Raw genomic sequence first — 7,928 nt, 5'->3', positions numbered from 1 at the left:
TTATTTAGACAGACCTTTGGAGATAATACATGCATAAAAACAAGACAGAGCAAAATCAAGCAATAGTATACAACAAACAACAACAACAAACCACTGGGGAAAAAAACACAAGAAGAAAGAAAAGCTTGTAGTTAAGTCAAGGATTGTTTGTTGGCGTTTAGGAGTGTTTTCTAGTCCAGTCTGTTGGGGCACCATGACCTGGCCCCAAAGTCCACCTTCAGCTTTCCCTGGGGACCTCGCTGCTCTGTTCCCTTGCTGTTCTGTTGCACCCCCTTAGTGTTTTGCCTCGGTGTGGCAGGATCTGATTGGGTATAGTCAAGTATCTTACAGTTAACAAATGTACTGTATTCATTATGAGGATGGAAATCATTAATCACAAGAAGTATCAATTGAATGTGAAGACATTAATATCTTCCACTGCATAATAGCCTAAGATCAAGTGCTAGTTTGTATCTTCTGGAAAAGTATCTGGATCTCCCTTTTAAGTACTTTTTCTAGATAATCAAACATCTCAAACTTACATGGAATTAGAGAAAATAATATTAAGTAAGTCCTTCATAGAATCTAAAAACAGCAAACATTTTTGCTATACTTATTTTAGCATAAATTGTTGTATTTACTTGAAAATACTCATCCATTCACAGGTATCTCGCTTGTTTTGTTTCAGAAATGACCATTAATCCTTTAGTTTGTGTGACTATTTTCATGCACATTTTTGTATCTTAGCAGTGTAGGTATATATATGTAAAGCATGGAGACTGCCATTTTCCATGTATAGACTTACTGTAATGAGGCTCACTCATTGTATTTTATCTTACTATCTGCACTATTCAGCATTGGTTTTGAGAGTCTAACCTTCATTGATGCATGCAAATTTAATTAATTAAATTTAAAATATTATTTTGACAGTGAAAGAACTTAATTTAATCTAGCACTGATGTTCTTATAAATAATACTACTGCAACAAAACAACCTTGAGTCTATATCATTGTGTTTCTTTTTACTTACCTTTCACAAACAGATGTCCTGAGGTGGGATTTCTGAGTCAAAAAGATTGAGTATCTCTGCCATAATATTATTCAATTATCCTTGTATTATTCAAATTCATATTTACTCTAGTGATGTATAAAAGCTCTGATTATTCTATATTTTTGTCAAAATACCATTTCTGGATTCTTGCACTTTGAATAGCACACAGTTATTTTTTTGGCATAAGTGCCTGGGGCGGCACAGTTGTGCTATTCTACTTCTTATAGTTGGTGGTTCAAATCCACTGTGTAGTGAAGCAGAAGAAAGGCCTAGTGAATTTGTCCTGTAAGGATTACAGACAAAATATCTATAGTAATTTTACAATGTAACACATGGGTTTTCCATTGAGTCATAATCAAAACAGAGGCAAATAATTTGAATTGATCATTGATTTAATTTTTATTCACTTTTTGGTGATTATTAGTAAACATCTCAAGCCTAGGTGACATATATGTGAGATATATGAAAATATTTCAATAGGATTTGGAATATTTTCAATTTCGTCTCATTTGAAATTTAGTCTGCAATTTAGTTTAGAAATCTGAAATTTCTGACTAAAGTGAGGAAAGCCAATGTAACAACACAATACAGCAACCATTTTAAAGTAAAGTAAAGCCACCTTTATTCCCCAATTATGATATTCAAATTTATTTTGGGATACTGGTTTGATATACAGTACACCAAAAATCAAGGTAAGATATTATAGATGAGAAAATACAAAGGGAAGTACAAAGTCAGCCTATTTTGCCCATCTTCTAGCTAATAAAGCTTATATTTTTATGCCCAAATTTCTCCTGGCTTCATGCTATATTTCCTACCATTAAGTCAGAAGAAAGTAGTCTCATATATTTGATAATTAAACTGATAAGCAAACTGTTTTTTGATAAATTTATATAAATTTTTGAAATTCCATGCATTTATAATAGGAATCAATTAAGCAGACCTATTGGCATCAAAGGTTGGTGGTTTGAATCCACCTAAAGAATGTGCAGTAGAAAGACTTTCAGATATTGTCCTGTAACGATTACCAAAACAATGTCAGAAAGAACAAAACACCACTGCCATGGGGTTTATTATGAATCATAGCAACACTTTATAGGGTTTCCAAAACTTCACAGGTGTACACAACCACTTCATCTATCTCCTGTGAAGAACCTGAACTACTGACCTTTCAAGTAGCAGGCCAGCACCTCATCCTCAGTATCCATAAACATTACAACCTAGAAAACTCAATAAAGCTGTTCTACTCCTGAACACGGGGCTACTGCTTCACAGCTACAATTCCATAGTGACTAACATCGACAACGATAACACCTTCAGATATTAAAAATGAGAGTTAAAAATGTTCACAATCAAAATACAAAATTAAAAAATGCTATTGTATGTTTATCAGCAATATTTTTTCATACTATTAAATATGTTGGCTTACTAAATATTTACAAAGTTCTGAGTGATTCAATACATTGTTTTTATGTCTAATTAAAAAGATGGAACCTATATGGCACAGTTCTTAATTACTTTAATAAAATTTAAATTTCTCAGAGATTTTTACTATTTGGGGGATGGTAATTCTCATGCACATTTTATGAGGAATTTTAACAATGACTTGAATGTGAAGGGGCCTGGGTAGAAAGAAGACGTGTAATGCACATTCTAGAGACCAGATGCTGGCATCCATGGTGGGTACAAGTTTCCAGGGATTGTCTATGACAGAATGCTTGAAATGAGTGGAGTGGTAGAGAAAATGTGATTCCAGGTGTCAAAATAGCCTGAAGTGGTCCACTACCTTGTGCCATTTTTATACCTCATCTATCACCTATCTATCTGTCATCTACCTATTTATTTCATCATATACAAAGTTTCCTATAAAATTATTTTTAGGGAAATATAATCTATATAAAATAGTTAATAGAAAAAGATTAGTGAAACTAGAAATCTCAATATTTTAACTATAATCAGTAGTTATGAAATTCTTTCTCCATTACCTATCCTAGATTCCCAACTAGCCTAGTTGTAACTCAATCCTTAGTGCTGTAGTACATGAATCTGGGTTTGTCTTGTGCTTATCACTCCATAATCCATGCCTTTTCTCATTCTTAGAGGTATTTTCACCTATCATAGAGGCAACAAGAGAGGCCAAAATTAGTTCACACATGCATCCATTTTGAACTAGCTATTTTAACTCCTCACACAAACACAATTGATTAGCTCATGTTTTTTGTCTTCTGCTCGAGTGGTATGAGAAACACAAAATAATCATCTGTAGCTACAAACTTAAATATGTGTTAGAAGTGTCCTGCTTGGTTTGACCACGGACATTATGTTTAAAGATGGAAGAATTTCTCCAGCTCTAGGAAGTATATTGGCTGATGGCCATCCCCACCAAGGAATTGCCCTTGTTTAAAGAGGGCCACATTATTAAAGTTTATGTTTCTTTTCTCAGAAACCATATATTAAATAACTGGTCAGAGCAGGGTTATACAGATCAAGCTCCACTTCCATCCCAATTGGAAGGATTCTAAAGAATATCCCAATGTTGCCACTCTTTGTGAAGTTGGCTAAGGTTTATTATGACTGTGCTTGAGCATAATTTCTCCCTCAGCTCATTCCAAGTTTCTTCCCTTCACCTAGCAGTATTACTCTTAAGGGCACTTGCTAATGGAGTTATTTTGTACTAAGATCTAACAGAATTACTTCAGCTAGGAGGACTCAACTTGTGATATTTGGTACAAGGAGTGGTCCAATAAAGCTAGGTTACGAGGGAGTTTGGACCTGGCTTATATGGTGTGAAAGGGATTTTAACAATAGCAGTAAAAGAAGCACCCATAACACCCAGCACAAACAATTAGTATCATTTCTAAATCTTTTACTTCGGCTGAACTGAGAGTGTTCTGTTGGAAGGAAATCCCTTACTGAATGAAAGGAATTTTAATTATATGGTCAAAGGAATTGATGGATTTAGATGGCTACTGTTAAGGTCAATTGATGCATTGAAGATATAAAATGAAAGATTCATGGCAATTAACCTTCAATTAAAGGTGAAAAACAGAAAAATCCTTGCCAGTATATAAAGATGTTCTCATTCCCGACAGTTGTCGATCAGAGAAAGCTTTGGCCTAGTCTCAAAACTACTCAGACATCGCTTCTCGGCCTTTTGACTAAGATCCCGTGTAGTATATGTTCTTATCAGTTTAATATCTGATACGTCCTCTATCTGAGGACAATATATTAAATGGATTTTTGGAGCAGGGAGATGGAATAGGAGCTTGTTCCATCCACTCCACGCATCGACCTGGTATTGCAGTACTTCCAGGAACGGTGCACCCCTTGGGGGGAATCTTAAAAAACAAAACAAAAACTACTCAGAATAGAAGATCTCTCACACTAAAAAACAAAACAAAATGGAAAAACACCTTACTGCCATTGAGTCGATTCCAACTCATACTGACCCGAGAAAACAGGGTAGAACCAGCCCAGTGGGTTTCTGAGATTGCAAATCTTTATAAAGATAGTGAGGCTTGCTGCAGGAGCTACTGGTTTTGTATTGTTGACCTTGAGGTTATCTGTCCAACTCATGACCACTAGGCCACCAGGGCTCTAGAAGAAGAGCTCTAGAAACCCCCAGCACTTATATTTCTGAAGGAAAGTCCAGGTGGCACAGAGGGTAAGCAGTGGGCTGATGACCAAAAATTCAGAGATCTAGGTCCACCAGACACCCCACAGGAAGGAGATGAAGCAGTCCGCTTGTGAAAATATGTGCACCCTTGGAAATACCCTGGAAAATTCTACTCTGGTGGATAAGATTGCTTTAAGTTTGAAGTAAGTAGGATTGGATTGGATCTGATAGCCAAAGACAGGGCTTTGATTGAGAAAGAACATTAATACATTGTGGGTTGATTGAATAATTTTTTGAATCTCCACATTTTTGAAGTTTCTAAATATTCAGAAATGATTTATTCCCCATTAGCTACCAGCACCCCACTCCCCACCTTTAGCTTTCATATTATATAAAGGCTTCGACTCTATGACTTTAAACCCTCCTTACAAATACATACATACAAGATATTCACCTAGAGAATCTCCTCCTCTGACCTCTTCTCTGGCCACTTATAGAATCACTAGGCTGAGTCACAATTTAACCTCATTGGAAAAGGGCTGTATCTTTTCAGGGAAAAGGAGGCAAGATTCCAAGGTTGTTGCAGGACCCAACACTCATGTACTGGCAAGAGTCAGAAGAGACCAAAGAGAGGGATTCAAAAGGTTTGTAGGAAAGTTTTCTTTCTAAAATGTCCCTTTCCTATGATTTTTTGAAGGCTCTTCATCGAAGACTATAATTTGAAAGTGGAGGATAGAAAGTACAACTAAGCTAAAGAAAAGTTTATTCATATGGGGAAAAATTAGGCTAGGTTTTAAGGTTCACATTTTGGCAAAAATAATGGTAATCAATGCTAAAACATTATTAGGTTCCTTGTAGACAGTGCAAAAAGTGGGGGTGAGGAATCAGTCTGTATCAGAACACAGATAGAATTAATCATGTCTCAGATTATTTACTACATAAACTGGTTATTGGACCAGAAGATTGTTTCCCATGGCCTCTCATAGGCATACCACTTACCAATACATTGACAAGCATCCTTGCGAAGCCAAACTCAATAGTTTCTCATTTAGTATGCCAGGGTCGATGGCAAGATATGCAATTAGAGAAACTGGCTCACATGGACTAATGGAGATAATCAAATGTGAGAAAAAGATGCCAGTTGGCAGTAACCATCCATCTAAATATGTTGGCTGCAATCATCATAGTAATCAGAAAGATTGCAATAGCTATATGGTCACCTCAGAGCTATGTAAATGTTTAGCATAATACAATGTTCTTAGGAGCACAGTAGAGGACAGCTAAAGATAGCATTCATTCTCAATCTGTTTAAACAAATGGAATTAAAAATGTATAATTAGAAAGCCAAAAGTGAAAAATTATCCTCTACTCCATTTCTGACTTGGAGCCAGTTTTCAGATTCTCAGAACAGGAAACATTGAGAAGTGGAGGCCATGTCCCAAGAGACATGGTTCTCTCATGCCCAATAAACAGTGTGCTGGTTTCCCCTTCTTCAAAGGGCAGCTCGAGATGACACAACCCCAGATTATAATGAAATGTTCAAGGATCTAGAGTTGGAAAACCAAGAGGGAAGAGCACACTTTGCTTGTCTGCAACAGAAAGATGTCAAGAAACAAACTGAAGTCTCGAGTTGTAATCTTGAAAGACTCTGTGAGAAAAATACTAAACGACGCAGGAAGTATCACAAGAAGAAGCAAAGAATCCCCAGTCACCGTGCCAGAAAGAACTAGCCAACATTGCACTATTTCAGGAGGTGGGTGGCAGGTGAGCAGGAACCAATGGTGCAGAAGGAAAAATACAGCATGCTTAGTGCCAAACACCACTGAAGGCCTTAGTCAGAAACAAGGCTCCAGGGACCGAGGGAATCCATATCTAAATGTTTCTCCAATCTGAAGAAGCACTGAGATCACTCCTTTTCCATGACAGGGAATTTGGAAGACAGCCGCTTGGTCAACTGACTGACAGAGATTTATACTTGTGCTCATTCCAAAGAAAGATGATGCGACAGAATGCTCACACTGTAGAATCATGTATTTGATACTTAAGGTAATCGGGTCATGGTCACAGCAGTATGTTGACAAGGAACTGTGAGCAGTTCAGGCTGGTTTCAGAAGGGGACATGGAACAAGGGATAGCATTGCTTATGTCAGATGGATTCGGGGTCAACACAGACAATACCAGAAAGAGGTCTACTTGTGTTTCATTGACTGTGCAAAGGTATTAGACTGTGTGGCCCATAACAAACTGTGGATGGCCTTGAGAAGAATGGGAATTCCAGAATATTTCATTGTGCCCACTCATAACGTGTCCACAGATCAAGAGATAGCTTTGAGAACAGAACAAGGGGATACTGCATGGCTTAACATCAGGAAAAGTGCACATCAGGGTTGTACCTTTTTACCATACTTGTTCGAGCTGTATGTTGATCAAATCACCAGTGAACTGGATTACATGAAAAAGACTGTGACATTAAGACTGGAATGATTGTTAAAAATTTGAAGTTGTCAAGGATATTGTATTGCTTGGATTCACAATTAATGCTTCTGGAAGTAGCGTCAAGAGATCAAAAGACATATTGCATTAGGTAAATCTGCTTAAAAATACCTCTTTATAGATTTGAAGAGCAAGGAGGTTACTTTGAGGATGAACATGTTATTGACCCAAGCAATGATATGTTTCATTGCATCATATGCATGTGAACATTGGACATTGAATAAGGAAGACCATAGAAAGATTGATGCCTTTGAACTAAGCTGTAGAAGAATACTGAAAGCACCATGGACGGTTAATAGGACAAACCAATCTGTATCAGAAGAAGCAAGGCCAGCGTACTTCTTAGAGGCAAGGGATGGCAAGACATTGCCTTCCATGCTTTGGACATGTCTTGGGAAACCAGTCCCCAGAGAAGGGCATGAAGCCTGATAAAGTGGAAGGTCCGTGAAAAGGAAGAAGGCCCTTCATGAGATGGATTGACACAATGGCTGCATCAATGGACTGAGGTTTAGACATAATTGTGAGGACAGTGCAGGGCTCTACAGTGTTTCATTCGGGGATGTATTGGGTCTGTACAGATCAGAGCTAAATAGATGGCACATAGCAACAACCACTATGACCCTATACACATATGACAAAGGACTAAGAATATGGGAATTTTGGATGAATGGGTAGTTGGAAGGAGGATAGAACCTCACATTGATATCTTGAGAATCAACACCTCGTGGGGACACCTTGTTTTAGTGGAAAGAAATGGGACAAGAACATAAAAGGAAACCAGGGTCAGGTC

The 7,928-nt window shown here is 37.4% G+C and overlaps 1 non-coding gene across 1 annotated transcript; it reads left to right on the top strand.

The window, feature by feature from the left end:
* Window positions 1-4,167: 4,167 nt before the first annotated feature.
* Window positions 4,168-4,358, top strand: LOC142447380 (U2 spliceosomal RNA). Its single transcript, XR_012784108.1, has one exon. It is a non-coding gene; the product is annotated as a U2 spliceosomal RNA (small nuclear RNA).
* Window positions 4,359-7,928: the final 3,570 nt, after the last annotated feature.

This window comes from Tenrec ecaudatus, chromosome 4, assembly GCF_050624435.1.
Source record: "Tenrec ecaudatus isolate mTenEca1 chromosome 4, mTenEca1.hap1, whole genome shotgun sequence".
Taxonomy (NCBI): Eukaryota; Metazoa; Chordata; class Mammalia; order Afrosoricida; family Tenrecidae; genus Tenrec; species Tenrec ecaudatus.
Note: the sequence above shows the minus strand (reverse complement) of the source record. Positions and strands in the feature narration are given on the sequence as shown.